Genomic DNA, 24,125 nt, shown 5'->3' on the forward strand with positions numbered 1-24,125 from the left:
TTGAGAGATGGGTGTCAGAAAAATACTTGGAAGAAGACACTGGGCGAAAGGAGGGAAGCATAGTATATGCCAGAGGGAAGGTCTGAGGTGAAGCTAAGGAGAAAATGGGGGTTCAAGGGAGCCCCTGGTGCGAGGGAAAGGCAGAGGACAGTGCTTTTGGTGCGGGAAAGAGAAAGAAGTCGGAGGACAGCGCGGGTGTGAGGCGCGGCAGAAAGTGGGCGTTTGGGGAAAAACTGCCCTAAAGTTTGGGGGACTGTTTTTTTTTTTTTTTTCCAGCTTCCTTTGCAAGACTTTTTCTTTGCTCCATTTTGCTCCTCCCCCTCTTCCCCGCCTCCTCTGCTGCCCCCTCCTCCTCCTCGCGCGGTAATGGGAGGCTCCTAGGCAGGAGAAGCAAAAGAAGGAATTGTTTGCGAGCTCAGTCATCCAAAAAAGCTTCTTCCATATGGAGGGACCGGGTGCGCTGGGCGCGGCGTCCCCTGCCTTGTCCTCCTGCTGCCGCCGCCGCCGCGGCGCCCGCTTCCTGCCGCGGGGACCGTGAGCCCGGCCGCCGGTGTCAGCCGCCGCGCGCACACGCACGCACACACAGACACACCGACACACGGCACACACGGCACACACGCACACGCCCTCGCGCCCGCGCTGCCACACGCGCCCGCACGCGCCCTCCCTCCGCGGCAGGCAACTTCTCCGTCCGGGGCTCCTTTGTTGCCCCCGCCGCGGCCGCCCTCCGGGGTTGTGCGTCCCCGGTGTCCCTGTGCGTGTTGTGTGTCCGTGCGGCGCGGTGCTGCGTGGCTCTCTCCGCGCCCATCACGCTGGCCCCCGAGCCCCGGCTCGCCCTTCCCAGGCGCCGGCTGCACCAGAGGTGAGTCACGTCGCTGAAGTTTGTTTTCTTTTCATAAAAAGTTTGTTGGTTGGTTTGGGGAGAGGAGGGGGCGGGAGGCGGCCGCAGGCCAGGCAGCGCCGGCGAGTGGCTGCTGGGGGACGCGGGAGTTGGGGCGAGGCGGGCAGCGGGGGCTCCGGGGCTGCTGCCGCCTGCGAGCCGCAGCCGGGCCGGGGGCCGGGGGGCGCCGCGTCCCATTCCCTGCCCGTGGAGTCTGGCCGGGTCCTGGCGGTTTCGTCTCCGCGGTTCCCGGAAGTTTCTCGGGTGGAAGAAGGGCCCGGACAGCCTTCCAAACTTCCCCCGAAGGTTGACACGCCGGGCCGTGGGAGAAGCCGGCGTGGGTGTCGGCAAATAAGCAGAACCACTCAGCACCCATTTGGCCCCTTCGGGGGCGAGGGTTTATCGTAGTTGTGTTTTTAAAAGGAAAGCACTGAAATCAGGGATCGAGCTAAACAGCCTCAGAAAAGCATCCCTAGATGGAGGGGGCAAGGGGCGAGGCTGAAGTGGAGAGTCCAGAGGTGCCTGTGTGGCCCGGGCGGTGAGAGGGGAGAGCGTGTGCGTGTGCGTGTGCGTGTGTGTTTTCGCGCCCGCCGTGTCCTCCTGGGGTTGTGCTCTCGTGGGTTTTTGTTTGTGTAACTATCAGAAGGTGGGGGAAATGAATCTCTGGAACAAGTGGGAAGGGGCTGTGGGGACGGCAAGGAAGCCGGGAAGAATTCTCTGCTGGGTTTTTGAACTGCCTGCTTGATTTTCAGGGTGCTCAGGGTTAGTTTGCTTTGCCAGGTGATGGGAGGATTTGTGGAGGTGGGAAGCAGGCAGACCTGGAGGAGTTTGTGGAGCCTTGGGGATTTGTTTTGTTTAGTTTGTTTTGGGGATGGGGGTGGCAGTGGTGGAGTTACTTGAAGCAGAGTTGTGTTCCTCCAGAGATGCGGCAGTAGAGCTAAGAATACCCAAACCACACACCAGCAATCCTAAACAGGCATGTTTTGGGTGTGGTGGGGTGTACTGCTGCTCCCCTCATCCCTTCTCTTAAAGTTCAGATGGGTTGGCATAAGTTTTTGACCCATAGTTACCTCTTGAGTGGCCTCAGCGTAGAGTATATTTTGGTTTCAGGCCCTTGTGCCACCTCCAAGTGCCCTATGCCCAGCACTCGTTTGTCACCTAGGTCTTTGTTGGCCAGAACTTTGCAAACATTGACCATTTGATGAATGTCATTTTAAAAATCCTTGAATGTGTAAACATTTCTGATTTATTCCACAACGGGGTCCTAAACAGGCAGCCCAGCTCTGTGATGTTTTTTTCATCCCTTTGGTTACAGCCAATAAATCAATCTCCGTTTTCCCAAGGGCAGCATGGAAAATATTAAAACATGGTCTTTTGGACTGGGCTGGGGGCTGGGATGCCCATACATCTGGGTGACCTGTGTTCTGAGCTTTGCTTAAAGTAAATCTGAGGCAAGAGGTTGGCCATTTTGAGGTGTATAACAGGTTTCCCAGGAACATTTCTGAGGTCTTATAATTGGCACTTTTTAATGGTCTCATAATTGAAACCCAGAAGGTTCCCGTGGTAATCTTGAAGCACCATGGGGTCAGTGGGACAGAGGCTGGGTGGAAATAGCAGCGGAGTTATGATTTTCCTGCTAGATGAGTTTTTGAAGTGAGTTTATGCAAAGAGGTAAAAATGAAAGAAGAGTTGCCTCATTGTGCCACCTTGCTGACACTGCCCGCCCCCATATAGATTTATTACTCAGAATTTGGCCCTTAAGGAGGCAAAAGGCTGTCTACACCTATGAAGTCAGAGGATTGAGACCTCAGACACTGTCTCTTTATCCTCTTTCAAGCTACCTCAGAAGAGCAACATTGCAGGAGACATTCACTTGGGAGAGAGTGCCTGTGCTATATAGGCTGTTAGCTTTACTTGGGAGAGGAGCTTGATAGAAGTCAGGATGGTTGGTTCTTTGACCACAACTGGGGAGGGAGGGTGTGGGAAAAAAAACAGAGAGGACCCTGTTTAGCTGTTAATTGGTCAGCCAACTCATGATAAGGAGTGTGATTTATGTTCCTTTCCATTCTCCAAATGAGTCCAGAGATTTTCCTGTCTTTGAAGTGCTTTTTTAGGTATTTGAGAATCCCAGCTCTCTTCAGCAACTCATGGCTTAAGAATGAATAGGAGATTTTACTCATGAAATAATTCAGTTGACTTCCCCATGGATCCCCAGGGTTTAAGAAGGGAGGGCAAGAAGTGAACCTGATGAGGGTAGTGTTCCATGGGCCTTAGGAGTCTGGGTTCAAATTTCAGCAAGTCACTGGTATGGTTAATGAATCAGGGTTTCTCTCTCTGTGTCTTTCAAACTACAACAGAAGACCTGGGTACATCAGATAATTGCTATCTGGTACTCTGTGGCCTCTGAATAAAAAAGTATGAACTTGGCACCAAAAGATACTATACGTTTGGAGTTTACTTTCTTTCTTCTGAGCCCCTTTGCTATCTGAGAAAACATGGGAGAGGAGAAGGGAATGGAAATTGGGTAGAGAGAGGAAAGAAAGTAATATGTTCCATTTAGAAAAATCTATTTACTCTAACATATGTAACTTCTTGTCATCTCCATACTTTAATTCAGTAAACATTTAAAGCGCATCAGACACCAGGCTGAAAGCCTCCTTGTCCCAAGAGAGTAAGTTTTCTTAGTCAAAGGGTGGTTCCTCCCAAATTTTTATTTATTGCACAAGCGTCTATTACTAATTAAGCAAATATTTTAAAAATCATCCATAATCCCATACCGTAACATGACTTGTTTTTGTTCATCCATGTGCATACATACTTTTTACATACTTTTTGAAACCTCAGACACTGTCTCTTATCTTTTTTCAAGATACCTCAGAAGAACAACATTGCAAGAGACATTCACTTGGGAAAAAGTGCCTGTGCTATCGGCCGTTAGCTTTACTTGGGAGAGGAGGTTGATAGAAGTTAGGATAGTTAGTTCTTTGACCACAACTGGGGAGGGAGGGTGTGGGGACAAAAACAGAGAGGACCCTGCTTAGCTGTTAATTGGTCAGCCACCTCATGATAAGGAGTGTGATACATAGTTGTGATAAAAGTATAAACTCTTTTGTCATCAGAGAGCTCTGAAGTATCTCTACATTTTTGACCAGAGACTCATAGAAAACAGATATATCCAATCACTTTGCTGTTGGTAGGAAAGACCCAAATCCTAAGTGTGCTCCCACATGGAGGCTTAACATGTAATATTCTCATAATTTATGAGGTCGAATCAAATATTTGGGGTGGGGGTGGGTGGGAGAGTGTGTTTGTTTTTAATCTAGAGATCCATGTTTATGAAATGCTTTCCTAAAGATGGTTTTTGCCTTCTTGGAGCCCTCAGGGTTGGCAATGGATAGAGAAGGGGAGGTGGAATGCAGGAAGGAAGGTTTGCAGGATCCATCTCAAGTGGCACTGCCTTTAGGATTAGGAAACTTGGGTTGGAGCCCTAGCTCTGCCTGTGAACTCCATTCACACTGCCTCAAACCGCTGAACTAATCTATTCCTGCATCTCCACTGCTAGAGACAGACTCCTTCCCCAAGCTTGCCCAGTCTCTCCTGCCCTTCCTTTTATTATTCCACATCTTTTTCATTCCTGCTTGTTGATACCCTTGACAACTGTAACTGACACATGGCTGGGCCCCCCCACCTCCTACCTGTCACCACCCCACCCATTCTCCAGCAGTCTCATAATCAAGTCACCACCCAGTTTAAAAACTGCCTAGATTGAAAATCCAAATTGCTTAACACTTTCCTATGCAGCTCTGTCCTACCTCATGACACTGTTGCTTTAGTAGGAGCCTTCTGCTCCAGCCCGACCTATCTAGTAGCTAACCCTTGATTTTTGCAGAGGTCATTCCTCACCCTCTGTCTTATCACCCCAAACCCCTTCCCTGTAAGCCCACCTTGTTTTGTATGAGGCCTGCTTATAATGTATTCTTAAGAAATATTTGGTGAATATTGATGAAAGTGGACTGCTTGGACACAAAGATAATGGCTTTGTACAATGTAATCATTGTTCTCAATCCATTGTTCATTTCAGCTCTAGCAAGAAGCCAGGAAACTGGACATTTAAGGAGACCTATGATCTTAGAAAACTTGGTCTTCCTCTGTTTTCTTATTTATAAAACAGATTAATAAGGGACTACTATGGTTTATAACACTGCACCGTGTAAAAAGCAAATACTTTAGAACTGTTTGTTTATGTTGTTGTTCGAAAGATGAGATGATTCTCTTTTTCCTCAGTCCCGGAACAAGCTTCCTGGAACCCATGACCCATGAAGTCTCGTCAGCGTTCACACCGGCTGAGGGTAGCAGCGAAAGAGTAGAAGTAGGTGAGGTTTTCTGCTCAGTCTAATATCTCTAGCCCATTGGGTCAGTCCTTTTTTCATGTCTTTTGTTACCCCTTGAAGATAGTATTTTTCACTCTTAAGTATTGAAAGAGTCCAACTTTGGGTGCAATATGGACTAACTTCAGGTCAGTTCTAGTTCAACTCTGTCAAAGCCTGTGGTAGCTAGCTATGTGAACCCCCCCTGCCCCGAAGAAAACTTTGTCAGACATGTCAGATACAAACCATGTACTGTGGGATTTGGAGTCCAAGCTTGCTGTGGAAAAGTCCTGCTTAGGTTAGGGTGAGGAAAGCCTTCTGTTTATGTCTCTGTCATTGGTATCACACTGAATGCCTTGTGGTCTGATGTACCAAGGCATGTTTATCTCACGAAAACCAGAGGGATTGCATTTCTTCCCATCTTCTGAAATAAAGTTAGGAAATAATTTCTCTTTTCCTAATGATGAATTTGGCCTTCTCTTCAAAGAAGGCCTTTGAAGTTTGGGACAGGATTATTGGGGAGCAAGAGGAAATCATAGCAGAAGGACCATAGCCAGTAACATACAGTCAACTTCATTCAGTTGCCAGAGAAAACGTTGAGGAGAGTCTCAACTACTTTTCCTGGTTGGTAACAGGAAAGTGCATAATATGGGCAGGGTAAGTAGAGTTGAAGAAAAATAACCCCAAAGGAGCTGAGCAGTGGAAAGTATGGCAAAGACATGTTTATGCTTCTCCAAAATGAGTTTGGACAGTGTTGGACAAGATGAGGGTGATGAAGTATGTGTTGGTTGGAGCCTTTATCCTTTCAACAAGCTTTGACTGAGTACTTGCTGTGTGCCTGGCACCGTGGCGTGGACTGGCAGGGATCAATACTAGAGCCCACGTCCAGACCCTGTTACTGATGGGGAGAGAAAGGCAGGTCAGTGCCATGTGAACTCTCCTGTTAAAGCACTGGGGGTGGGGCGATTGAGAAAGACTCCTTAAGGGAGGGGAGTCAAAGTCTCAGGCTGAGTTTTAAAGACAAAGATGGGACTGGCATTGCCCCTGCCTGTATGTGCTGTTCAGTATTTTCTCCCTGAAAACATTTTTCCTCAGTGAATGATAGGCCTGAGTATGTTGGAGACATGAGATTTCAAGTTCAGAGTAGTTTTTTTAAATTTATTTTTTGTTAATTTAAAAAAAGGTTGAAATCTGGTATCTCTGCATTGAGTGAAAGAATCTCAGAAATCTGGGTCTTAGACAAGTTTCTAAAACCAATTACTGAATAGTTTTCAGGGGGAAAAGGAAAAATGTGTGGGGGTTTGTTTTTTTTTTTCCTTTCTCGTCTACTTCAGATTTTAGCTAAGAATTGTAGAAACACGTGCCTGAATTCATCTTTTTACCTTTCAATTCCATTTGCCATTTGTTCAACTTTCTGCAGTAGGTTTGCTTGGCTCTAAAATCATTCCCAGAGTACCAAGTGAGGGGATATTTATTTTAGGGACCTAATAGTTGCTGGGCTCTCCAGTTGCCCACAAACTTCCTTGGCTGCTGAAAGATAAATATCACAAAGGATGGGAGCTACAGTAAGGGGAAGGAGCATGGGGAGGTAGCTGGCCTTGGAGGTCCCTCTCCCAGACTGGCCTGGAATTGGACTCTGGAAGAGAACCCTCCCCCACCTTCCCTGGCTCTGCCAAGATTTTTCCAGGTTAGTCCCAGCCAAGTGCCTTTACTAGTCTGAACTTACCTAACATTACATACAATCCCAGCAAGTTTATTAGGTATGGGTCACGGTTAATTGGAGAGGAAAATTGGGGGGTTCTGGGTTTATTAGTTTTCTGTGAAAGCGGAGGCTGCTCTTAATTATTTCACAAATCGTCTTCCCCACTTGACTGTCTGTTTTCTGTCTCATGACTATCATCCCACAGTGGTGCTAGGGCAGCTCTTCCTTCTTGCACAGCTGTGCCCAAGAGAAAGATTTAATAATGCAATCAGTCAGCACAGTGCCCTCTTTTGCAATTGAGACCACATAAAGTCATGGAAATTCACAACTGTTTACCTCTGTCATTATGAATGGATGTTTTGTAGTGAACAAATTATTTAAGAATCTGCTGTATTATAGCCAAGAGTGAGATCGTCCAATGTATAGACCTCTGAAATAATCACCTGCAGCCCTTTGCTGAGATTTTTGGTGGTCTGCCATCTGTGAAGGCCTCACAGTCAGGTGCTTTTCATTCTGTAGGCTTCTGTTGCAGAGATGGTAGCTGGGGAGTTAGGCCTGGCTGTGCCTGTCTGGACCGTGGCAGTTTGCCAGCAAGTTTCACTGGGTGGTCTTTGACAATGGGAGAAGGGGGGTGGGGGAGCTCGGCTCTCCTCCCCAAAGAGGAACAACAAGGTGGCTTTCTATAGGTGGGTTTCACATGGGCGACCAATCCCCTTGTCACTGACACACCATACAGGTCTTGAGTGTGGGTGAAAAGAACTAAACAAGTTGCCTGAAAGTGGTGTTGTGATGGAGTTAATTTTTCTTCCCCTGATTTACAAATGAAGACTTGTGTTTATGTGGCGAGTGTCCCTCCCAAGAGGGCGAGTGCACATGAGCAGCAGGTTGCCCTTCACCGTGTGAGGGAAGAATTATGATTCTCACTTGTCAGGGAAGAAGCAAAACTCCTGGTGCAGCCTCTCACCCCATGGCTTGGGCCAGGGACCAGCCATGGACCTGGAGCGCAGGCCGAGTTGGGCTACTCTCAGTGCCAGAGGAGCAGCAGTGCCTGCCTCTGCCATCGTTCCAGCGATGGGGATGATAGCTGCCATGTGTGAGCACCTACTGTGTGCCAGGCCCCGTGCTCAGCACTATAAGCATTGTCGCTGCAGTCCCCCAGCAATCTTGTGAAGATAGGCGTAGTTATCCTAGTCTACAGATAAGAGAGCTGAAGCTTAAATAATTGTAGTGACTTGTTCTGGTCTCACAGCTGGTAAGTGGCAGAGCCAAGATTTCATTTCAGGTCTGCAGACTCTAAAACTGGAGTTTCGCAGGGAAAAAAACACCCAGGCGAGCTTTCTTCCAAAGCAGAGCTTTGGGAGAACTGTTTCATTTGCAGCTAACAAACTGTAAGGGGCAGGCGGGGCCCTTTACGAAACTTCCTTAAGGGACTCAAATTTAAAACTGGGGCTACAGCTAGAAGGTCTTGAATGGCTCAGCAGCAGCAGCGTGAGGGAAGACAGGCTTTGTGACTCAGCTAGGGTCAGACTTTGCAGACAGAGGCTTTGTGGCTCAGCTAGTGTCAGACTTTGCAGGCAGTGGTGGAAGCCACCTCCATCATGAGTTTCATCACAGAACATGTTTCAACTTTTCCCCCCCTCCCTGGGATGTTGTCTGAATTAGCTGTCCTGAGTCTCTGCTTCCACTATAGCTGCCAGATGAATCCATTTGCTCCTAGGATCTCTGCAAGTCTGATCAAGCAGGCCCTTCGTGTTCTTGGTGGAGTGAGGGGGAGAAGGTGTTTGGCCCAGGAGATACTTTTACTGGTCAGGAGAAGTGGCAGCTTGTATAGAAAAATACCCTGGGGAAGGAAGTAGCAGCTTTGACAGACAGGTAACTGACAGAAGATGCTACCTTCCAGGCAAATACTCATAGGGCAGCCAGCAGAAAGAATTCGACAGGCAGTTACCTGCAGAAGAGCTCAGCAGACCTCTCCCTACTGGCTTAGGAGGGTGGTGGAGATTTGGCTGCAGATGACATGTGGTTACCTTTGTTCCTTGTTTTTCTTTAACAAACATGGAAAGCCTTAAGCCAAGGTGTTCTGGGTTTGAGGGCACACAGGACACCTGAGTTTAGGATATAATTATGTGATCAACTACTTGGGAAATGGAGAGGAAGTCATGGAAACTCTCTGTGCCTTTATTCCCATCTCACAAGCAGCCTTCTCAGAACACCATGAGGATGCAGTGAAATGTGAAGTCTTCCGCCAAACGAGGAACACTTTTGCTTGAAAATGTTTCTTCTCACCTCAAAAGCCCAAGGCTTTTGGGATCTGTGCTCACCCAAGGTGAGTTAGGGGATGAGAAATTTAGGGAACTTGCCACAGTTGAGAATCTGGGTGTATGGGATGCATCTGCTTCTGTGGTTGTGTTTCTGTTTTCTAAGGGCAGGAGCCTAGGTTGGAAGCACTTTGGTCATATTGTCAGAAACCCTCCTGGATCCCTCCAGCCAAGGTGCCTTTGCCTTCCTGTGGGACGCAGCAATGAGGGGTTTCAAGATCCTGCAGGTATTGAGGAAGGAAAAGAACTCACTGCCAAAGAATTCTGACTAACATTCTTCCTTGAGAGGCGCAGGAATAGAGGAGTCTGGGAGTTTCTTGGGGATCCCATCTGAGAGGACAGAAATCTGGAATGAATCTCATTAGAAGAAGGGTGAAGTGCTGGGGAAAGACGGTTGTTGAAGGAGGGAGTGGTGTTTCTGGAGTCACGTCCAGGTTTGAGATTGAGCAGCATCCTGGTGGAGAGGAGGCTTTGGAACCTGGTTTTAGTCCTGGCTTTGCCAGTCGCCAGGTGTGTGAGCCTGGGCAAGTCGCCTAAACTCTGAGACCCCAGGTTCTTAAGGTATTGCAAAGAGGAGGCAAGGTAAAGCGCATGAAATGCATTGAGAGCAGTCAGGAGAAGGTGGCTGTTGATGTTGGGAAAGGAAGGAGGAACAGAGCGAAAGGAAGGTTACTGGTGGGGTTGGGGAGCTGGAAGGATGAGTGGTGCAAGGTCCTGCTGAAGGAGCCTCCAGTGGCTCAAGGTCTATGGCGAATCCCCTCCCCCAGCTTCCCCTCTGCTTCTTCCCCAACTCAGCTTTCCCATTCAAGCAGTTATGCCAAAAATCTTGGATTCAGCCTTGACTCTGTCCTTGCTTTCACACTCCACTTACACTGGCAAATATTGCCCTTACCTTCAAAATGTTTCCAGAATCCTGCGACTTCTCGCCACTCTCGTTTTCTATAACATTTCTGACCTGGATATTGCAATAGCTCCCCAAGCGTTCTCTTTGCTTCAGCCCTTCCCTGACCTTTCCACCCTCCACCCCATGGTCTGTGCTTCACAGAAAAGTCAGTGTCACACTTTTGAAACAGAAGCCAGTGGAGGTCACTTCTCTGTTCATAACTCTCCGTAGCTTCCTGTTTCATTCAGAGAAAATATCTAAACACCTTTCTGTGCCCTCAACCCCACCTCTTCCCTCTCTCACCTCACCTGGCCCCCTTGCCCAACACACAGCTGCATCAGCCTCCTTTTTGCTCCTTAGACAAACTAGCTGCGCAGCCTCCCTCCTCAGGGGCTTTGCACCTGCCCTGCCTGCTGCCCGGAAGGCCCCTCCCCCAGGCACCTGTACAGCACCCTCCCTCATTTCAGCCAGGCCCTGCCTCCTGGCCACCTTGCCCTGGCCACCCCTTACTAAATAGCACTCCCACCCTCATTCTCTCTCCCCTCAACCTAATTCATTTTCCCTTAACATTATCACCTTCTATTTATTTGTTCGTTTGCTTATTGCCTGCTTCCCACTAGAACCAAAGATCCATGAGATTACGGACTTTGTTTTGTTTCTCACTGTTTTCCCAGTAGAATTTGGTAGAGTAGAACCTCCTAGAGTAGAATCTGGTAGCTAAGTGGTGCTCAAATGTTTTCTTGTTTGTTTGTTTGTTTGTTTGTTTTTGCTAGTCTGCAGGACTCTCCTGAATCTCAAATGGGACATGCTAAGAGTTTCAAACAAAATGAAAAAAACTTCATGTGGATTTATACAAGAAAATGCATTCTGGGGTAGTCTAATGTTACAGTGTCTGTTTCAGAAAAGCCAGGAAGCAGTGTGCAAGGCTGCTGCAGAAAGAGCCCCGTTCCTTCTCTTTTCCTCAAGGTGACTGACTGCAGGAATGTCCGCGAGTGTGCCGGTTGATCCATCTCTTGGGGGGACAGAGGGAGGGAGGACCTTCCTCGTCACTCACCTGAGGGGGATCTGTTGAACGTCTGCTTTATGGCCAGCACTGTGTCCAGCCTGGCTCACTGTCTCATCCCACCAACAGTTGACAGCCTAGTCGTTCATCTAGGATTTCCTAACTGTGCCTGGGCCATCCACTTCACCACTCTCCTCCTTTAGCTGCCTGACTGAAATTAGAGTTCTGTCAAATCTGCTTTGGAACCACAAGCCCAGGACATGGAATGAATTTGAGAATAGTTCAGCTTCACACACACGGGAGGGCCTGGTGGGGCCAGGCACACAGGTAACAAAGATGGAGAGCTGACAAGCCATGGAAGTGAGGAACAGCACGTTTGGATGTCCACCCAGAGGCAGGGATATCTGACTTCAAATTGCATCTCAGTCATTTCTGACTTGGTTCTAGATTTAGAAGCTGAGGAAGAAAAAAATAGGGATAAAGATCCCAGGAGGTCTTGGGCAGACAGCAATGGTGGAACAATATGCCTGAGAAATTATACAACCAGATCCGCAAACCCAATAGGTAAGCATCTTGGGGAGCTGGGAGAATAGTCCAAGCCTCCTCTTCGTTTTGTTTTGTATTGTTTTTAATTAATGTACCTTTTTTCCCCAGCAGTTTTAGGTTTACAGAGAAAATTAAATGAAAAATACAGAGTTGTCATACTGATTTCCCCCTATTACTTAACCCCCACCAATTTCCCCTACTATTAACATCTTTTTTTGGTTCAGTACATTTGTTACAATTGATGAGCCAATATTGACACATTATTACCAACTAAAGTCCATAGTTTACATTAGGGTTCACACTTTGCATTGTACACTTCCTGGTTTTCAACAAAATACATGATGACATACATCCACCATTACAGGCGCATACAGAATACTACTTTCACTGCCTAAAATCCACCTATTCCTTTTTCCCTTCCTTGCCTCAGCCCCTGACAACCACTGATGGATTTATTGTCTATCTAGTTTTGCCTCTTCCAGAATGTCATGTAGTTGGAATAACACAGTTTGTAGCCTTTTCAGATCAGCTTCTTTCACTTGGCAACCTCCTTCAACTTAAACATGGTTTTCTCGCCCTCTGTGCCCCATACACACATCTAGCTGGGGACGAAGGGGCTGGAGAAGGAGAAGCCCAAAGCTGTGTGCTGAGACTGCTCCCCCACCCCAAGCAGAGCCCCTCCGATCTGCAATGTGAGCCCTTCATCATCTTCCCCTGAACGTCCCTGGCCCTGGTGCTACTGGAGTTTAACCCAGGCTGGTAAGCTGTCAGGAGCTGCCTGTGTTTGGGTTCCACATCTGGAAGAATCAGCTGTGCAGACCCTCCCGTTCCCTTCCTAAATAGAAAGACAGGAGGAGCACATGGGGCTGTTTGCCTTCCTCCTCGGTAGTTTGTTTTACTTGCTTTGGAGCTGCGGACAAGCGGTGGGGAAGTGAGGTCCCCTGGGCGGGCAGCCCTCCTGCACGCCCACATCCACATCCGGTGGCCATGGCCGCAGGTCTCTCAGCCTCTGAAGTCCCTGCGTTCAGTCCTGCCCAATGTCTGTTGAGCCCTGGGAGTGATTGAGCGCTGGGGCCTGTTTTGTGGTTATTAGGAGGAAGACCAATGAGGTGCAAAGAGATTGAGGACATTGTCGCTGCCAAGAGGTACTTCGTTCTTGAGTCAGCCTCAAAAACTAGGATTCTTTGGGAATTAGGGGGCAGCACCCTCAGCGTTCAGGGCACTCACCAGTCACTCTAAACAACGAGGCTCTCTGGGGACAGGTGGGACAGGTGCTGATGATGGGTTTTATAACAGGAGCAGGAGGAAGCTCGAACAGCCCCACTCCAGCTCTGGACCACATTTAGGGGAAAGGAAAGTGCATGTGAGTGAATCACTCGGATCGTCTGAACCAGGCTGAAAAGTTCCAGGGGCTGAGGAAAGGGGGTATACTAGGTAGAGAAAGTTCCAACCCTGGGGAACAGGGACTTAAATTCAGACCCCGGCTTCCATTGCTTCCCGTTTGGAATAAGCAGAGAGCTGAGGCTGGCTGGTACCTTCTCACACTTAAAGACACCAGCCAGGTGTTTCACAGTTCAGTACAAAGGAGGAATTAGACTCGTTGGACACCTTGGAAAGTCAGCTTTTTGACTAAGCTCCATGGTGAAGATCCAAATCCGTACCATCTCCTGCTCTGGTTTTCTTTGCTCACCTGGCCCACCCTCCAGTCTGTAGCCTGACCAGTGACTCACTGAGAGCTCTGGGCTGCCATTCAGTGGCTCTACCTGTGCAGACCAATAACTGTCCCATGTTTGTCTCCAAGACTGTGAGCACTAATGCAATGGAGTGTTTAAGTCTCTTTTAACTCTTCAGAGAATTGTGCTCTACAGGCAAGCTGTCCTTCTTGCTTTTGTTGTTAATTATGGATTCAGGGTGGAGCCTCCTGACCCCTGTCTTCCTGGGTCTAGCTCCAGAGTCTGGGAGGCTATAACAGTGATTACTGACCATTTGCCCATCCTGAAGCCTTGGCCCTTGCCTCAGTTTACCTTGGGAGGCAGAGGATAAAGAACTACTGAACTGGGTAAGTGTAGGACCCATGTTCCCTACCAAATCCAACCCCCACTCCTAAATCACCCTCTCTACATTCTTTCCCCACAGGAGGTACAGTAAAAAATCTTGAGAAAGAATCCCAGACCAACTTCCATTGGCACATGCCAGGTAGTGTGTATCCATGAGCAGGGCCCACACATTCTGAACCAAAAGACAAATACATGATCCGACAAACCATTTTTATTTTTCTGATGTGGGGAAGAAAAATCTCAGAAAGACTGATTTATAAATATCTTGTGATGCTTTTTAAAAAATCACCTGTAGCATAAGGAATGGCATTCTGTACAGTGGGACCGTTCCAGGACCTCCAATGGTGCGGGCTCCTATTAGAGTGGGAGGTGCAGAGGGCCATGTGGGGGAGCTTCAGCGAGTGTTGGTGGAAGAAAATCGCCAGTGTGATCTCAGTCTTCTCTAGTGCTTTCTTTTCAGAGCAATCTGTAGAAACAGAGTGGGCTCCCAGTATTATCTACCACTACATCAGCTCTCTGTCCAGAACAAGCCAACCCTCAAGGCAGTGGAACAGGGAGGCTCCTTAATAACCACGTTCTATATACCTTGAAAGTCGGGAAGTACAGAGGAACTGTGCATCCAATGCAGATGGAATCTCAGGCAGGCAGAACTAATTTTCCCCACACGGGACATTAACCAAAATGGTAGTGTTAATGCCTTTGATCTGTATGGGGGAAAGGTCATGAGGCCTTGTTTGGGTGCATCTCAGCCAAGATAAGACGTGTATCCCTGCTTAGGGGTGGGGGGTTCTGACCTGTCTCCCTGTAGGAAAAATGCCACTCACTAAAGCTCAGGGTGCCCAGGCAGCTGCCTCTCCTCAGTCTCTTGAGGTTTCCTGCTTGTCCAGGTATTCAGCAATAGTCTTTCCTGAGGGCAGCTCATTCATGCCTCTCTCAGGGGTCTGAAGACATTTGTCATTATCAGCATGGCCTTTCAGTCCCAGAACTGTATTTAACAGGTATTTACTGAGCACTGTGCCTACTGCCCTCAAGACACCTGTATCCCAGCTTCCAAATATTTCCCACCCCAAAACAGGAGGTCATCCTGCTTTGAATTGCTTTATCCACATTACCTCCTTAGAAGAGTGCTTGGCTCAGGCTAGATGCTTAGATGGTCACCATCCTCCTCATTATTATCAGTTTGGCCTGAGGTGAGCTGCTGATTTATAGAGCCCATATTCTCAGAGAATTTGGCTATTGAAAGAGTTTTATCAATTATGATATGTTTGAGAATTTTATAGGTAGAAAGTGGAGGCCCAGGGAAAAGTGATAAGTTCAGAAGTCCAAGCCAGTTTCTTTGATGGTCTTTCACCTGGACTTCTCGGCCTCTGTACTTGGTTGGTTCTGTAGTCAGGGAAGAGCCAGCCAGAGCTGGGACTTGTCGCTGGTGAGATGTGCTCGGGGTCCTGGGGAGGACCTTTTCTGGACAGGGAAGCCCCAGAAGGGTGGGGGACAACCAACTGGCTCCGGGTCTAGAGTCCAGAGAGCCAGGGAGACGGTCTCCTCGAGTCTCCTCTGGTGGGACGAGGATCCTTCTCAGGGTGCCTCTTTGCCCAACACTGGGGAGCCTTCAAGGGCCAAAGAAGAGGTACACCCCCTCCTTCATCAGAGCCTGGGCACTCGCTGAAACCTGCCTGGCAAGGCCTGCTTGCCTTAATTGAGAGGACATTGGGTGGTTAGGTAGTTGGGGATTCTTGGAAGTTGGTGCAGGATTGGGAAGACTTGAGAGAATCTTACCTAGTTGAAAAAAATTTTTTCCTATTGAAAAAAAAAGTCTTACCTTTTGTTAATTAAAAAACTGAAAGATACCTAGAAAGAGAAAGAATCATACAAACCCCGTGTACCTACCACCCATATTCAACAATTATAAGACAGACAAAAGTAAGCGGTTTTTTTTCCAAATATTACTTTGTTTTTACTAAGCTGTGCATACGGGATAAGACAAAGATAGTTGCTACCAGCCTACTCTTTCCCAAAGAGGTGCGTGATCCAGCCTTCCCACTGCCTCCCCACAGTGGAGCAGGAGGGAAGGCACATCAGCTCTGGGCACTGGGGTTTGAATTGCAGTTGTGCCCTGGTGCTCTGAGATGTTTCTGTGTGTCTCTCTTACCAGATGTTGAACTTGAACTTTACCTTTGGATTCTCAGGGCCTAATATTTAGTGGGTGTTCGATAAGTGTTTATTGACTTGTGAGGCCAGTGATTTCATGAGACAGTGGGTTCCCTTCTGGACAGGTGTGAGTAATGTGAGTGCTTTGCTCCGTAGTAGGGGGAAGGACCAGATGACGGTACACAGAGTTGAGTGAGGGGCCATTATCTGAACCCTGGGGGAAGCTGGAGTGGGACGGACAGAGCCTCGCAGGCAGGCGAGGGGTTAGCTGCAATCACTTTAGAGAGCAGCACTTCTGGTTTTGCCGAGAAGGAGGCAGTTAGTGGCAGGAGGAACAGGAGAGACTGGAGCCCCAGATTCAGGCTCTGGGTGAGGTGGGGCAGGATTCTGAGAACGGGGACTCCATCTCCAGACCTGTTTTTCTGGGTAGCCACAAGAAGTCTGCAAGCTGCCTGCACCACCAGGGCCCACATGCCATTTTAAGTGCTGTTTTATTCATTTTGGAGTTGGCAAGGGAGAGCAGGCAAGGAACGGGGCTGTTCCAAGCGTGGAGGGAATGGAGTCCTCTTCCGGCCTCTGGGGCGCTCTGCAGTTCAGCCGCTCTGAGCCCCTCTGGGGCAGGCCTGGGTGGGTGGGCGGTAAAAGGGTATGAAATGGGGCATTGGGGTACAGGAGGGGAGACACTTGAGACACTTCCCCCAGATCTGACCCTGGGGTGTAGCGGGCAGAAGCCTCAGGCAGGACGTGTCAAGCCCCACACAGGCGGATCCTGGGCAAGTTCCAGGCGCTGACTTTGAGCAGGCAGCCGCCCCCCCTCCTCCTTTCTTCAGTTTAAACTTCCAGCCTGATCCTCCCCTCCCATATCCCATACATGCATGCATGATGTATGTGTGTGTGTCTGTGTGTTAATTTTTATTCTTGGCAGAAGTTAAGACACAACATGGATTTGGAAGGAGATGAAACCAGTCTGGGTGTATGTTGGGCAGCAGGCAGCTTCATTCCTGGAGTGGGCGGGCCGGTTGGGGGCGGGGCTGGGGCTCCGAGGTGGGCGTGGGGGATTGTCCCCTCCCCTAGTAGGAAAATCAGAGCTAAAGGCTGTGCTGTTAACCCTTTGGGTTGTGAAACAGCGTGTTTCAGTGAAGCCAAGCCCTCCGGTCTGATCTGGTGTTGTGGGACTCCCGGATAACCAATACCTGTTCCCCTTAGTGGTCTGGGAGCCATGGGGACTGTGCTGGCTTTGTGAAAGGAATCACTGATGCTTCTCAGGCTTTGATGTGCAAGTGCGCAAATTGGCATATGCTTGAAAAACATCCCTACCCTGCTGACATCTTCCTTGGTGGCACCTCATCCCTGCCCCCAGAAGTAAGTGGTCCTAGCCCCAGGTGGCAGTAGTGACTATGGCTCAGGGACCTGTTTGAGTGCCACCTTTGCTACTATGGAGGCTGTCTTGGCCCCCAAAATAGGCACTAGTTGCAATGGCGGCCTCCTCTTGGGTCTTTATTTCTGTGGGAAAAAAGCTAGGAATCTGAAAATCCAGAAAATATCTGGGGAAATCTGAGTGAAGCTTTGTGGGAAAAATGTTTTCTTCCTTAAAATATATTGATACTTAATTTGTGGGATGAGAAATATTTATTTTAGCTTTAAAAATTACAAGAATTTCTTTAAAATAGTATAGTAAGGAACACTTTTATGCAAAACTCTTAATCCCAATCAGTGTAACCAGGGCATTTCTTTCTGGCAGACATTTTTTACCAAAATTTCTCTACAAACCGTGGCAGAGACACCTGTATAGTGGTTCTCAACCCTGGCTGCACTTTACAATTTCCAGGAAAGAGTTTTGAAAATACTGATGCCAAGACCCACCTCCAGAGGTTCTAACTTAATTTGCTTGAGGTGCTATCCAGACACTGTTGTGTTCCCAAGTGTCCCCAGGTGATTCCCCTGAGCAGCCAGAATTGGGAGCTTTAGATCTCACATTATGAAAGAACAGAAGGAAGATGAGAGAGGCCAGATCAAGAAATGGGAAGAATTTTATTGTCTCTCAGTACATGCTGGTGCATATAACTTGGATCCCAGACTCAAAGCGCTTCTGCGTATCTCTGGACTGTATTTAGCTACTCAGACACGCTGGGCTGACCAGGGTGGGTGTGGGGAACTTTCAGAAGGGCAGGTACAACGTATCCTCAAGAATTCAGATGCAGAGTGTGTTGTGGGAATCTGCCAAACCAATATATCTTGAAACATGAATGACTCCAACTCAGGCTTACTATTAATATTTTTCTTGCCTCCCTTGGTTCATTTTTTGAAAACATTGTTGTACATGTGCTTAAAACTACCAAGGACACCAAGACCAGCAGGCAAGGCAGGCAGACAACCTTGGCTTTGAATCCTTTGCTTGATGAGCAAGTTGCTTAATCTCTCTGAGTCTCACTTGCTGTAAAATTGGGATGAGAATACAAGAGCTGTTTAGAGGTTAGACAAGATAATGCATGTCCATTAGCTTATTGTCTTGCACATGTTAATTAAACAAATGGTCAAATATTTTTCTTCATTTTATGTTAAGATCAATGGCTTCTTTCCATTCTAAATATGTGCCTCAATCTCATACTTCAACAAAACCTGGTGTACTGCATTCAGTAAATCACAGTGACTTTTAATTGCATTTACAAATCAGTAGGAAATTGGTAATTTAGTAGGAAAAAGGCAATCTTTAAATATTAACATGCTCAACATGATAATTTTAGCAAACTAAGTACTCGATGGTATATTTTATACAATTTACTAAACAAAGTAATTTCAGATCTGTAAATACTGTTAACAAAATGCCAGCAGGCGTGCTGGTGTGTGTCTGTAGTCACAGCGACTCACAAGGCTGAGGCGGGAGGATCCCTTGAGCCCTGGGCAATATAGCTAGACCTGGTCTCTAAAAAACAAAAAGATTATTAGCAAAATATTAAATGTGTCTTCATTTTTCCAAAATATTTGTCAATATTATGTGAAAGCAACTGGAATTAGAGGAAATGTTCTTAACAAACCAAAGGAGTTGATGGAGATTAGACTCAGCAAACTCTTTAAATGTGATAATGGGGCAAAGAACATTTTATGGTTGAAGAGGTTGTTGGGAAATGAGGCCCCCAGAGCCTATATGGGAAGATAAAATGTCAATGATGACATGATAATATTCTGGAATAGCTTTTTATCCCCTTCCAAATTTGCCTTTTTAATTACAAAAGTGATGCTACATACCTACTTTGGATATTCTGAGAAAAAAGGGTATTTTTTTCAAGTAAATCCATGCTTGTGGTCACATAAGTCCAAGGCTGTGGTTACAGAATTTAAGGCATACTCTGTCCCCCTCTTGGTGATTCATGATGCGTAAAAGCATATTAAAGGCTCTGAAAAGGCCTGCAGTAAAGAAACCTGATTAGCTTTTCTTAACATAGCAATTTTCTAAATTGTTTTTGATGGCATATTTTAACATCTGATAAGTTTTTTGAACATTCCTCACTAGTCTCCCCTCTGCCACTAACATCCCTCCCCCAACTATAATCTTGTGGGATAGGCAGGAAAACAGTTTATTCATTTAATCAACACATACTTACTGTGCTCCTACTGTGTGCCAAGCATTGTGATTGATGCTGGGGATACACTAATGCGCAAGATAGCAGGCTCTCTGCCCTCAAGGACTTTCACTATTTGCCTGCAGCATAGTGATGGTATTAGTCACACCCATGATGGATGGCTGTCCTGCCCTGCACCTGGGAATAGCAGAACCTCTGCAGGGGGATCCTCTTTGCAGCTGGTGGAGCCCGGGAGCAGGAGGCTAGAGTTATCCCCACCCACTCTGCTCCTTCTCTTCATCATGCCTCTCCAGTTCCCCACACTTTGCTTCTGCTGTAAACAGTGGTGCCTGATCCAGCTGGCAAGACTCCATGTGTTTGTTTTCTCTGCATGTGCCAGGCTTGCACCAAGGCCACTGGGCTTCACAAGTTAGGGAGAGCTGGCAGGGGTTGGGGTGAGGGGCTTCCAGCAGAAGGCAGGGACTGACTGACAGACCAACTGGAGCATGCTTCAGATTTCCAAATGAGTATTTAAGTTTCAGGTGGCTTAAAAGAGCTTTGTAACCAAGAAAGGAAAGATTGTGGGAGTGAGGTGGGGGACTGAATGTGTATATTTGGGGGTCAGGGAGATGGTGAAGAAAGTGGGTTTGTATGAGGTCAGATGGGAAAGAAAGTAAACTGTCATGACTCTAAAGCATACTTAGCAGCTGGAGCTGGACTTGTTTGCTGTGTGAGGCTGTGTGTGAGGGTGTGTATCTGCCTGTCTGTCTGTCATAGAGGTGGAGAGTGTGCGTGTCCAGGGCAGACTGCTGGAGAGCCTGGGTGGGAGTGTCCAGCCCCTGAGATACTGCCTTTTCTTAAACTTCTGTTGTTGAAATACTGGGGATGAATCTGCAGCAAGAATCAGACTAATGAAAATAGTTCTAAAAGTAACCCTAAAAGGAGTTATTAAACTTTTCTAAGTTCCTATCATTTATTGACATTTGTGCCAGTGATGTTATAGATGCTTTACTAATATAATGTTTTTCCTTCAGCACCCTTGTATGAGATAAATTTCATTGTCCTGTACCAAACTAGCTCCTCTTAAAGTTCAGGGTAAAGGTTTCTTGCTTGCAGAAAAGTCTAGGACAGACACTGTGTTACAGTGCAGTCAGATGTGAACTGAAAGTGGTAACTTCTCATCTCCCATCTTGGCCCTGACTTCAGCATTTCAGCTATTTTACCCCAAGGCTTAGCTTTTCATTTGAATGCTTCAGATTTCCTGTGAACATGCATGAGCGTGTTAAGGGTTGATGTGTGTGTGTGTGTGTGTGCGTGTGTGTGTGTCTCAGAGGTTGGGGCTGGTTTTGCCTGGCATCTGCTCGAATCAGCCCCTCAATCAGGCAGGACAAGACCCAGCAGCCTGATCTTCATTCAGTCCGGGTCATAGCACCCAAGACCTGTGTTTGAGTCATGTGGAGGGTATAGACGTCGGCCTAGTGCCATTGGTTGCTTCATCATCATGGGGAAGGGGCATAGAGAGTGACTGCCAGTGACAGCTTAATTGGAATTGGCGGTAATTATGTTGCCTAATAGAGGAAATCAAAGTAAGTCTTTCAACCCCCAAAGCTTGCTAAATGCCGGGCTTCTCCTACTAAGAAAGCAGCTCCCTCCTTGTCTATGTGACTGCGGTTCTCTCTCCTCTCCGCCGTGATCTTTCACCTTTGTGTCTCAGGTCATTCATTATTCATTCATTCCACAGGTGTTTGCTGAGTGACTAGACCTGCGGTAGATGCTAAAGATGCCCTTGTGAATAAAATCATTGCCATCCCTCAGCCTTTGGTCTAGCGATCAGGTGGACCCTAAATAATTAACAGCATGCTGGGCTCTGAGGGCCTAGCCGCTGACTGTTGGGCTGCCGGACATGGCCTGGGGACTTGAGCCCTGCCGGTGGCATGGAAACCAGCTTCCTCAGGCACCTTCTTCTCTTTACATGCTCCTTCTCCACCTGCTCCTTTGCAAGCTCACCCCACCCACCCCGTGCTTGAAAAGACCTGTGTCCTGCCTGCGTTCTCCACGGAAAAAGAACCACTGTAGGCTCCCAACCCAAATCCCTGAGGGAGATAGGAACAGGCCTCTCAGATACTCCAATGTCCACTTCCCCTGCTCAAGCTCCACTTTGCAGCCAGAGCCTCCGGCCCAGGTACGGGCACGTTCATCAGATCCAAACCCCGTGGACCGTGGTTAGGCCTGGAAAAGACCTTGGAGGTCGGAGGTCTTCACAGCTTAGCAAGCACTCACTGAGTTCCTACTGGGGGTCAAGGAGGGAGACTTACAAACAAACAAGTTACAGGGCAGTGTGAGAATGACAATGTAGGTGATATAGCTGAGGCTTAAGAGATCCTGACACATGGACTTCTGTTAGCTCTCAGGCTTTTTCCTGCCTGAACCGACAAACTTCTGTGAATCTCCCAGACTATGTGAGGAACGAACATGGATTATAGAAAGGAGCATTCTTTTAGGAGTTGTGAAACTCACACTGGAGAACTGACTGTCCAATGTACTGAGCAGGGCCTGAGAGTGGACGTTTGTAGGGATGTGTATATACATTTCTTTTTTTTTTTTTTTTTTAACTTTTTTTAATTATTATTTTTTTTTACTAGCCCCAGTCAACCTCCTGTATACACATTTCTTTTATCATTCCCTTTATGCCTCTGTGGCTGGTTCTGGTTCCTTGACTGCACTTAGTAAAACACACAGTTTATCTTGTGACTCATCTTATTTGGGGCCATGCTGCTTTTTACTTTTGGTATAATGGAAAGATCTTGTCAAGCTGAATGTGGACTAGGTCCTAAGCTCTTTGTGAACTGGGGATTGTGCCTTGTGTTTCTCTAAATACCCTCAACCCTTTGTATAGTGCATGGCACTAGAGGGAGCTCAGCTGGGTGTGCTGAACTGCCCTGAATTCTGTCTGCTGCCCACCCCAGGGACCTGTACCTCACATCAGGAGCGACTTCGGGGTTGCCAGCTATTCTATCTGCTCTTCTCAGCATGAACACTAGGCAGAATGCCCTTGTTTTTCCTACTCTCCTTCTGAGCCAAATCCTGTTACTTCTGTGGATGGTTTGGGGGAAATGCTTTTTCTGCGGTTCTGTGTATGTTGCAGGCTGAGCCTTGGCTTGCTCCCTGGAGTATTTCCTGGGATAATACATCCTACCCTTCTCAGGGCTCCGTTGCTTTCGGTAGGCGCTGTGAGGTGGAATCAGTGTTCCAGCCTTCCTCTGAGCCTGTTCATGATTGCAAAGTTTGTGTTCACACACAGATCGCTAGTCAGATGGGATCGTTTTTCCTTCCTCCTAAAAGGTAGGACTTTAAGCTTTTAAGATCTGCCTTAAGTGCCCTTCAGGTCCTGAAGCTAGTTTGTTTATATACTTTTTTTTTGTACTGCCTACCCAGGCTCTAAATAATTCCTTTGACATCGGTTGTTTTGGTAACTCTGGGCACTAGAAGATTGGGAAGTAGATGTTCCTATTTGCTCTCCAGCCACTATATTAGCATTTTAGTTCATTGTCGTAGGTTGTAATTAGAAACAGATAGGTAGAAAAAGAGCAGGTGGTTTTGCTGTGGCTTTGTGCACTCACTGAATGAGGTCAGAGGTGAGCTCCTTTCTGAGCCTGGGAGTGGGGGTCAGGGAGGGATTACAAGGGTATGTTTACCTTTCTGTAAACACTTCTCCGTAACTTCTTGTCCCAAATGACCTACTGTCTGATGAAGATATTTTTCCCTTTCTCTCTGAACAAGTAGAGGCACTACAGAGAAATTATGATTATTATTGTCATTATCATCATCAAGAGAGTGCAGAGAGGGCATAAGGGGGCGGGGAGAGGTTATTAACTTAAGTGATAGTAAATGCTGGCTAGTGTTGGGTGGAGACTGAGACATTAGGAACTACCTCTGGCCACAGAGTTGGGAACACTAGAGCACTCTCCATGGAACCCTTATCCCACAGGGCTGTTGTGAGGGTCTGTAAAATATTATATAGAATGTATTGGGTTTTTCTCCAAAAAAGAATGTTTTTTATTTTTGAGACAGGGTCTCACTCTATCGCCCAGTCTAGAGTGTGGTGGTGTCATCATAGCGCACTGTAGCCTCAATTCAAACCCCTGGGCTCAAGCGACCCTACTGCCTCAGCTTCCCCAATAGCTGAGTCTACAGGAGTGCACCACCACTCCCGACTAGTTTTTTTCTATTTTTAATAGAGACGGCGTCTTGCGCTTGCTCAGGCTGGTGTTGAACTCCTGGGCTCAAATGATCCTCCTGCCTCAGCCTCCCAAATTGCTAGCATTACAGGTGTGAGCCACTGCAACCAGCAAGAATGTATTTTGAACTTCTGATGCATATGTGTGGGGAGGAATATCAGTCAGTCCATTACTTAATCTTGTATGGGAAAGAACAAACAGATGATATCATGTGTCTAGAGTTGTTAAAATGCTTCATGTCTTTAGGTCTTAAAGGACATTAATCTATAAGCCCACCAGGTGGCAATGCCACTGCGTGAAATTAGACCTCCAGTGACCAATTTTCAGTAGAAAAGTTCCATGAACCCTGCCCCCCAGAATGACTGCATGGTTGCTGTGTGCCAGTAATGTGTGAGGTGGCTTTTGCACATTATCTCATTAACC

The 24,125-nt window shown here is 47.4% G+C and overlaps 1 protein-coding gene across 3 annotated transcripts in view; it reads left to right on the top strand.

Annotated features, from left to right (window-relative positions):
- Nucleotides 1-417: 417 nt before the first annotated feature.
- The window catches only part of BOC (BOC cell adhesion associated, oncogene regulated), a 72,152-nt gene continuing 48,444 nt past the window's right edge, over nucleotides 418-24,125 (top strand). For all 3 annotated transcript variants that reach the window (XM_069475091.1, XM_069475092.1, XM_069475093.1), the window contains exons 1-3: nucleotides 418-862; nucleotides 5,165-5,249; nucleotides 18,582-18,588. The gene's annotated coding sequence lies outside the window, so the exon portion shown is untranslated. The remainder of the gene's footprint in view (nucleotides 863-5,164; nucleotides 5,250-18,581; nucleotides 18,589-24,125) is intronic.

The sequence above is a fragment of the Eulemur rufifrons genome, chromosome 7 (genome assembly GCF_041146395.1).
Source record: "Eulemur rufifrons isolate Redbay chromosome 7, OSU_ERuf_1, whole genome shotgun sequence".
NCBI classification, from domain to species: Eukaryota; Metazoa; Chordata; class Mammalia; order Primates; family Lemuridae; genus Eulemur; species Eulemur rufifrons.